This window comes from Marmota monax, unplaced genomic scaffold (genome assembly GCF_021218885.2).
Source record: "Marmota monax isolate L192 unplaced genomic scaffold, Marmota_monax_Labrador192_F-V1.1 WCK01_AAM20220418_F8-fsc00491, whole genome shotgun sequence".
Taxonomy (NCBI): domain Eukaryota; kingdom Metazoa; phylum Chordata; class Mammalia; order Rodentia; family Sciuridae; genus Marmota; species Marmota monax.
The window spans coordinates 186,411-196,255 of record NW_026692211.1 but is presented as its reverse complement, the minus strand read 5'-3'; the positions used below and the strand labels follow the sequence as shown (position 1 = coordinate 196,255).

The 9,845-nt window shown below is 35.7% G+C and overlaps 1 pseudogene; it reads right to left on the bottom strand.

Annotated features, from left to right (window-relative positions):
* Positions 1-207: 207 nt before the first annotated feature.
* LOC124085362 (phytanoyl-CoA dioxygenase, peroxisomal-like) lies at positions 208-7,763 on the bottom strand (annotated as a pseudogene).
* Positions 7,764-9,845: the final 2,082 nt, after the last annotated feature.

Below are 9,845 nucleotides of genomic sequence, written 5' to 3'. Positions count from 1 at the left end.
AATCAATTTTCCAAAAAAGAGTAATATTTCATTTTTACTCTTTTTACATTCTTTAAAATACTGCAAAATTAACTGTATACAATGAAGTGCCCAATGTTTCTCGATTTTGAAAATAGGAAAAATTATGTCATTCCAGTCAGAATTTTTTTTTCTAAGATTCTTTGTTTCTTCTGATTTTCTTTAAAATAATTATAATTAAGGGCTGTTTCAAAGATTAATTATTTCTCCTTTCACAAATTGAGCTCGAAACATACAAATATCCTGGAAACAATACCAAACAGAATGAGTGTATGGAACACGTATTGGCCTTTTCCCAACAAAGACAAGAGAATTCTAGCCTCTACAAATGGTTAAATAGGGGAAAAATGCTATGATAATTATATTGATTAGTAAATAAAACAAGTTTTGAAATCCAAATAATTCTCTTGCCAACATTTGAAAAACAGAGCTAATTGCAGGGAGCCAATGGATTCCCAACTATCAGCCTCTCTGATCACACCTGGGGGCATGGGTGATGGTAAGTCACAACAGTTCACTGACCTTCTCTCTGTTTACCTTTACTTGCTTGAACCACTTTGAGGGTGCAACACTGATAAGATCATAGTAGTGAAAGTGGTGCCATTTGGTACTGGTTTACTTGGGTTTTATCATCCCCCCCCCCCGGTATTTTACTAGATTTGGAACCCAGGGGCACTCTCCATTAGTCTACATCCTAGCCCTTTTTATTTTGTATTTATGACTTCTTGCTAAGTTGTTGAGGCTGGCCTCACTTGCAATCCTCTTGCATGAAATAACCAAGTAAAGGTGTCTGAGGTTTCTTGTCTTCACATGTTTAATTCATCCTTAATTTAATTTGAAATGAAAGATAGTGGGAATTCTGAATACATAGGAGCAAACATAAAGATTTGGGACTTCGATGAAGGATCACTAATGCTTATGAATGAGAGGCATTGCAGTGTTTCATGTGCTTTCCTAATTGATACACATCACTTGGAAAGCCAAACTACGATTACAGATGTGCCACTACGCACCCTGCACCATTATTAATAAAACAATGTAGATTACCTTATGTGTTGTTTCTTTTTGAGCAAACAGCAGGGTATGGTGGAAAGAATGATTTCTGAATAGGCTTGACTCTGAAATCTAGCTCTGTAACTTAGACCAATCTCTGGGACTCTAATTCCTTCTTTACAGCAGGTGCTAAACAGACTATTCTACTGTGTTCTGGTGAAAAAAAAAAAAAAACGAGAAAGGGGAAATGGAATTGTTTTATACCTTAGAATTATATAATTTGGCATTGTCATTCGATTATTCTATTGTTATTCTATTGTTTATTGATTATTCTATTGTTATTCTAAATGTGCCCATAAACTCTTACTTATAGAGTAATTAAAATAAATATGGGATGTATTTATTCAGCACAACCTCACAAACTAATGTACAGTTGAAGATTCCCCAATTAGATACCAAATTCCATGAATGCTCAAGTCCCTTTAATAAAATAACCTCTGTTCCTCCTCCCATATACTTTAAATCACCACTCAATTACTTATAGTACCTGATACAATATAAATGCTATGTAATTGTTAGGCTGTATTATTTAGGAAATAATGATAAGAAAAAAAATGCCTGTACATGTTCTGTACAGATATGATTTTTTTGAAACATTGTTTAATATTTAAATGTTTAATATTTAAATATTTCAGTTGGTTGAATCCACGAACATGGAACATTTTCAGACAGGGGACGCATTTGTAGGTTCTAAAGGGAGAAGCAAGATTCTCCACCCTGGAAATGGGTGGAGAATCTTGGGATGCCAAGATGCCAATGGCACTGTGGAATCCCTGTGGTGTGTGGAGCCTTACTACATCCTAGATGACCCAGAGTCATCATCACCCTCAGTCTCTTGGGGGGAGAGGCATGCCTGCATTATCATTATCTCATAGAAATCAAATAAATACAAATAGCTCCTTGGTCTAGGGCCTAAAATGTGTGTTTTATAAAAAGTGAAGATGTTTATTAAATTGCACTGATTGATAATTTGTCTATTGCTCATCAGCATCATTGAATATCCATTACTTAAAAACAAATACTTTCCAAGTGATGTGTATCAATTGGGAAAGCACATGAAACACTGTGTAATGCCCCTCATCCATAAGCATTAGTGATCATTCATCGAAGTCCCAAATCTTTATGTTTGTTCCTATGTATTCAGAATCCCCACTATCTTTCATTTCAAATCAAATTAGGGATGAATTAAACATGTGAAGACAAGAAACCTCAGACACCTTTACTTGGTTATTTCATGCAAGTGTACCTTCAAGTCTATGCTACTTTCCACACTGTAGAATTTATCAATTTGTTCTATAATTTCTTTATCAATGTTTTCTTGACTAGTGCCCTTCACGTCGATGTAGTGGCAAAATGGCACAAAATTTCTTGTGCAGAGTTAACAATTGATAATGGAGAAAAGTGTCTCATTAATGCCAACAACCAAGCAAGATGTTCCCTTTTCAGAGCTTCAAGTCTTAAAACCAATATTTAACTTCTTTTTGGGGGGAATACCAGGGATTGAGTTCAGGGACACTTGACCACAGAGCCACATTCCCAGCTCTACTTTGTATTTCATTTAGAGACATGGTCTCACTGAGTTGCTTAGTTCCTCACCATTGCTGAGGCTGGCTTTGAACTTGTGATCCTCCTGCCTCAGCCTCCTGAGCCACTGGGATTATAGGCATGCGATACTGTGCCCAACCAGGATTTGATTTATAAACTGCCAGGCCCCTCCATGGCATCCCAAATCTGTCCCTTTGTAGGTCATCCTCTCCCTCCAGCCCCCTAGCTAAATGTTAATTAAGAAATTGCAAAAAAAAAAAAAAAATTAACTAGCTGTGATATTTACTTTTCTAAGGTATGTATTGGACAGGGAGCATAATCACTTAAGTAACAGACCTTCACACTTTTAAGCATTTAAGTTTTTCCAATGAGTGTATATTTTCAAATCTAAAAGAAATGTACAATCCTGTGGTTCGTCATCTTCTTAGTCATAAAGTTTGGTTACCCTGATAAATTTGGGAAAGGTTATTATTAAAATAGTAATAGATATTATTATAATGGCAATAGATATGAAAGCAGAAATTACCTTCAAAAGAAAAATAGCACACCTGTCAATAAAGAGGGACATTTAGAGGTCAATACATTGACATTATTACCCATCTTGTTTCATGCTGAGGATAAGGCAGAGGTGACTTAGTTCTCCCTGTTCCAGAAAAAGGTCTAAACAAATGTAAGCTGAAAAACAGTAGCTAAAACCCACCTTCTTTGTCACAAGTTAGTTATCTTAAGGTGATCACACCTGTCAGAAGGACTTTCTATTTGCCCCCAATTTAAACTCCATTTCTTGCACAGACTCCAGTGCCAGGCAGAGCCATATCAAGGTTCAAATTAAAAAAATGTGCACTTATGATCCATGTTGTTATGAACAATTATAAATAATCTTCCATAATATTATAGTCATTGAAAATGTGAAAAAATAGCAAAGTTAACATGCTGTTTTAATATTTCAGCAACTGTTTTTGCCTCAGAAAGCAGAAGCTATGCACTGCAAAGCGACCTACTGCTCTGAAGCAATTCAACAAATGACCAAGATTCATGATTAAAAAGCTTAGGATCCTGAGGGCACCTGGCTTCTCACTGAGTAGAGCAAAATAAGAACAAGGAAGGCCAATATACTTTCTGGCAAAAAAGAGTTCAGTTTAATGAAAAGTCATAAATCTTTACATGTTACTATACCTATGATTTTCTGTTTTAAACCAACTCATCTTTAAAAACTAGATGCATAATTTCTGGAATCCTTGAGTTTGGTTCCGACCAGATCCATGGATGAGCAAAAGGTGAAAGAAAACAGTGTCTCCCTTCTCCATCATAAGGTGCACTCAGACATGGTCTTGGTCATAGTCCTAGTTCCCATGGTACATGGCATTAACTCCACCCTGGAACACATAAGACAGGCACAGTCTACACTGGAGGAAGCACCAAATGAACACTTTAAGACTTGGCAGAGAAAGCAAGGTTTCTCTGACTTCTTCTAAGAAAGAGACTCACTTAAATTAAAAAAAAATACATAAGTCTGTCATATATCTGTTTTTTTAAATATCCTGTGCAATGGCTACAGTAGTGCACACCTGTGATCCCAGCTGCTTGGGAGGCTGAGGCTGGGACTTCACAAGTTCTGGAAAACCTAAGCAAACACAGCCAGACCCTGTCTCAAATAAAGATTTTTACAAAGTGTTAAGGATGTAGCTTAGTGGTGGAGGGCCTGCCTCACAAGTGTAGGGCCCTGGGTTTGAACCTAGCATCACAAAAAAATAAAATCTCATGTTCATATTAAAATCATTGATATTTTTGACCAAATGAAAAATTTTGAATTTTGCTTACCCTTCATCATTGAAATATAAACAATCTAGATCAGCTTTGCCTCTTGTGCTAATTGTATGCAAACACCTTTCTCTTTGTCATTTCCAGCCTGAATCTATAACATCCTTGACCCAGCCTGACATTCTCCTCACCTAGAATTTTGTTCATATCATTCTTATATTACTCAGAGTGTCTTAGAGAGGTTTATTACTCTCCCAAAATAGAGTGGAGAACATGCTAATTTTTTTGAGTTCAAAGGACTATGTCATATTCAGAATAAAAGAGAATAGTATGTTCAACATTTTTTGTTGATAATTATTTCCAAAGGAACTCATAACTCTAAAAAATGGGTTATGTCCTTATTAAAGAAACTCAAGTGAGAAGTGACTACAGTCGATGAGCCTTTATGTATCTGGGCAGATGTGTCCCATTCCTCATCCTAAGAGTATCTTTTGGGGGAATGATCATTGTCCTACTGCACAACCTTGTGCCTTTGACCCAGTGCCCTTCCTTCCTGGACCAGGTGCCTATGTGACCCCAGCTAAGCTAAGCAGATCTTCCACTGCTACTGCTGTGAATCTCAGCAGCATCTCAGAGAACAATCTACTCCCAAGCCCTGGAACTTCACTATCCCATTCATCCTGCCCCTCACTGTGAGGAGAAAACTTCCCAGATGGGAAAAGAAAAGGCCAAATTCCTCCACACAGTCCTGACAGAGCCCTAAGACAATTCTGATGACTTCTGTAACTCCAATCACCACCTTTGAGTCCTAGGTATGCTTTTCCTGCTTCTATGTGGGGAGCCAAGAAGTCAATTTCCTGTTGGATACTAATGCCAGCTTTTCTGTTCTCACCTCTTACCCTGGACCTCTTTGGGATATCTGAACAGCATGTTACCAAAAAAGTTTACTCCCCTCTGAGTTATGAGCAGGCTTTCAAAGGCTTTAAGACATTAAAATATGGCCTTAGTTTGAGTCCCTCTCCTCAGCTTACCTATGGAGAAAGATTTAACCTGTTTGTCACAGAGAGAGGAGGAATAGCCTAGGTTACTCCTAGGTCATACAAAAGAACAGACTTGCTCAACAGTCAGCAGCTTATCTCAGTAAGGAGCTTAGCATAGTAGCTTTGTTCTCAAAAAAGTAATAGAAAATAAGGAGTCATAATTTTTGACATTCAAACCTGTCCAATTACCAACTAGGAAAAAAATGGTTAAAACCCTTTGGCATGAGATTTCTGCTCAGAAGGGCAGTTTTCCCCCACTTCCTTCCAGATCTCAGCCAGGGCAGACTCAGTAGGAGACCAGACTAAGATCCTAGCAAAAAGAGTCTTTTACCAGAACTCACACTAGCCTGAACCAAAAAATAAATTGTATGGTACTTTACTAGTTACTGGCCAGTCATTTTTTTCTAGGATTCTTGTGTTTTTTTTTTTTCCCTTAAATTCTGTATTTTTTCAGTTCATGATTTTGATCCTACACACCTAGTTTCGTGCTTTTCTGCTCAGTCCTATTTTTTATTCAACTACGGAGTTTTAAAATATCTGTAACATTGTAATGGAGATTCACCTGTGAAAGCTACAAAGCCTTTACTTTTGTGTGTGCACGCTGTGTATTGTGTTGTCTTTCTATGTGTGCATGCATCCATATATCATGTACATGATAGCAAAATTGGCATATAATGAGTGCTCATAAATTAAAAAAAAATGATCCAAATACCTTTAATTCACATGATTTAAGAAGGCTCAATTTAAAGTAAAGATGTCTTTAAAATTACTTAACTCACAAGTCTCTCTAGGTGGTCAAAAAATACTAATAAAATATTGATGTCTACAAAAAGTCTAATATTCATAATTTCTAGACTTTTCTTCAACAAGGGAGAGATGGCTAATATTGTTCAATACACTGTCTGATACCTTGGTTTTCACAGTAAAAATAAATAAATTAGATGTGACATGGGATTACTCATAAATGGGCTTGTTAGACATATGGTTAACTTACCAAGATAAAATTCTAAATGTTAAATACAATATCAAGTACTCAACTCCTTAAATTCCATTGGGTAACATTGTTCATGTTTTCATAAATTGGTAAATTTAAAAAAAAATTAAATTGTTTTGTCTTCTGTGAAAATAAGATTACTAAGTTTTTAAAGTCCCAACAGGTATAATTCTATATACTTAAACAATGTTTATGTTTTCATAAAATGGTAAACAGATGTGATTCCATATACAAAGGGGCCCAAAAGTTTCAACTGAGTTTTAATTAGTGACTGTGTTGTGACCATGACTTATACATATAGTTGAAGGTATTTTTATACAATACTTTAATTTTTTACTAGAATACTATAAATAACATAAAATATTTCTTCTCATTAAAATGGCATAATTTGCCTAAATTCAGAAATTTATAAGGATTGTTTCATTATGTGAACAGAAAAAGGTGTTAACCTATGGGAAAGGGAAATTAGGAGGTTATAGGTATAAAAACTATATTCATTAGAAGAAAAAGAAAGTGTTTCTGGGTTAGAACATCTTTGTGTGATAAAATAAAGGCTGAGGTAGGAAAATCATAAGTTCAAGGCCAGCCTCAATTTTCTTACAACAAAGAATAAAAAGGGTTGAGAGTATAGTTCAGTGATAAAGGACTCCAAAGTTCAATCCTTAGTATGACAAATAGATTAAATCAAAACTAATTTAAATGTAAAAGAAAATTCATACCTCCACTGATGAGAAACAAAGGGGAAAAAAGTCAATGGATTTACAAATAACAGCCTCACAATTTCTTCTCTGATGATATTCAGTCTTAGAAGGGCTCTTTCTCTTTAACACAGAATTCCTGTCTTCCTTATAAAAAGATAATTAGCTCACTCCAAAGCAGTGTTTCTTAGTCTTGGTTCTATTGGTATCTTGGGTGAGATCATTCTTTGGAGAGAGGGCATTATAGGATTCGGACCCCATTACCACATCCTTGGCCCCTACTTACTAGAAGCCACTAGCTCACCAACCCTGCTGTTGTCACCACCAAGAAAGTCTTGAGACATTGTCAATACCCACTGAGGGAAAAATCACCTCCAGCTGAGACCAACCACTCTAGCACCATGTGTAGAAAGGTGTTAAATACAGGACAAGAAGCAGATCTTTGGGAAGAACTTCAGGCTGGCTATGAAGGTGAAACCAAAACAAGAGCAGTCTCTAACCTCTGGGAGAGGGCAGTATCTGAAGAGCACCTTATTACTTGGAAATTGTGACCTTCAAGATAGTTTTTTCACTTGGAATGTATTCTGATTTTCCAATGGACACATCTCTCATGACCATTAGTCCTGCTGGTTTCAATTCCTCTCTGTAGATTTTTTTTTCCAAATTCAACCCTAGAAAATTAAATTTACAAACAATATTATTACCTTTGCTCCAAGCACCTGGATGACCTTGACCTGCAGATTCAGGGACAGTTTATCATAAGTCAGCCCTCAGGCTTAGTAGACTAATTCTGAAAGGAGGGAGGAAACAATGGCCAACTCAGAAGTCGTGGCCTCCTATCTGCAGTCTACCATCAAAATGAAAATGCTGCTTGGCTTAACACACCAGTGAGGAAATATTTTCATGATTATATTGTAATAATACAGACTGAGTATCTTTTATCTGAAATACTTAGAACTATAAATGTTTCAGATTTCAGGTATCTTGGAATATTGATTCTGGAATTTTGATATAGTAAGCTGGTTATGGTGGTGCATGTCTGTAATCCCAGAGACTCAGAAGGTAAGGCTGCAGGATGTAAGTTTGAGGCCTGGTTATGCAATTTAGAAGACCCTGTCTCATATAAATAAATATAGAAAGGTCTGAGAATGGAGCTCCATGGTAAATCTCACCTAGGTTCAATCCCCAGTACTGAAAAAAAGAATAATAACAAAAATAATAATGAGATATCTTGGAGATGGGAACCTAAGTTCATTATAGAATTCATTTTTTATTTTCCTGCATACCTTATATATATATATATATATATATATATATATATATATATATATATATATATATATATAGTTGAAGGTGATTTTATACAATAGTTTAAGTGTGTCTGTGATGTGAGCATGATCATCACATGAGACCAGGTGTGGAATTTTCCTCTTGTGACATCATCTGGGTGCTCAATTGTTTGGATATTGAATTTTCAGGTTAGGGACGCTTGGCCAGTAATCTGCAAATACTCCTGTACATTTTACCAGGCACTGTCCATATATTTTACCTTATTTTGTTCCAACAACAATGCTAGGAGTTCCGTACTAGTACTATGGACATTTTACAGAGCACACACATGTATGGAAGATGACTGGTGTGGGACACACCACGTTAAATGGTATAGCTGAGATAAGGCCAGAATGTCTGGCTCCAGAGCCCATGCTCCTAAACATATCCCAACAAACCACGTCACTCAAAAATACCTGCACATGCAGAGGCTAATCTGACTTGTATTACCATTACATACATATAATGCATAGTTTATAAATTTTTATTTATGCATTATAATTATACATAATAGTAGGATTCATTGTGATATATTCATACCTTCACAGAGCATCATTTGGTCACCTCCCCTTATCTCCTCTTCTCCCTTCCACAGAACCCACTTCTGTATTCTGTTGATCTCTCTTCCCACCCCCCCCCCCACTTGTTTCTCTCTAGTTCCACATAGGAGAGAAAATACATAATATTGACTCTGAGTTGGCTTATTGCACTTAACATGATGTCCTCCACTTCCACCCATTTTCCTCCAAGTGACATAATGCCATAACACATATTTTTTTTATATAAAATAACCTAAAGTATTTCTGCCCCTAAAGCATTGAAGCTACAAGATTTTTAATAATAAGAAATCTATATTCTTCATAACAATGTCTCTGTTCCAGTTTTAGCACATTATTATCCGAAGTATCATCACAGGGGGGGAAAGTCACCAAATTAGCCCAAATTTTATATTACAACCTAACATTATGTACCAAGAACCCCAGAAATGTTTATATTCTTTGATTCAATACCTCTATATCCAAGACTTTAAGAAAATGATCTTAAAATATTTTAAAAGTGTTGGGTCCAAAACATTAACAATAGTCAGAAAACATACATTAATGGAAGAAAAATTAACTAATGACTTATATCCATTCTATGAAATATGACTCAGTCATTAAAACTAAAGTACACAGAATGCAGACAATGCTTTTTTTAATAAAATACAATTACAAGGATAAAAAACAAGACACTATTTGTGAAAAGGAGACTGTGGAGAAATATAGCAAAAAAATTCACTTATGTATAATGTGTCAAAGTGCTTTCTACTATCATGTGTAACTAATTAGAACAAATAAAATATATATTTTTAAAATAGTGATTGCCTTTTAATAATGGAATTAGTGATGATTTTTGAAAATACCCTCT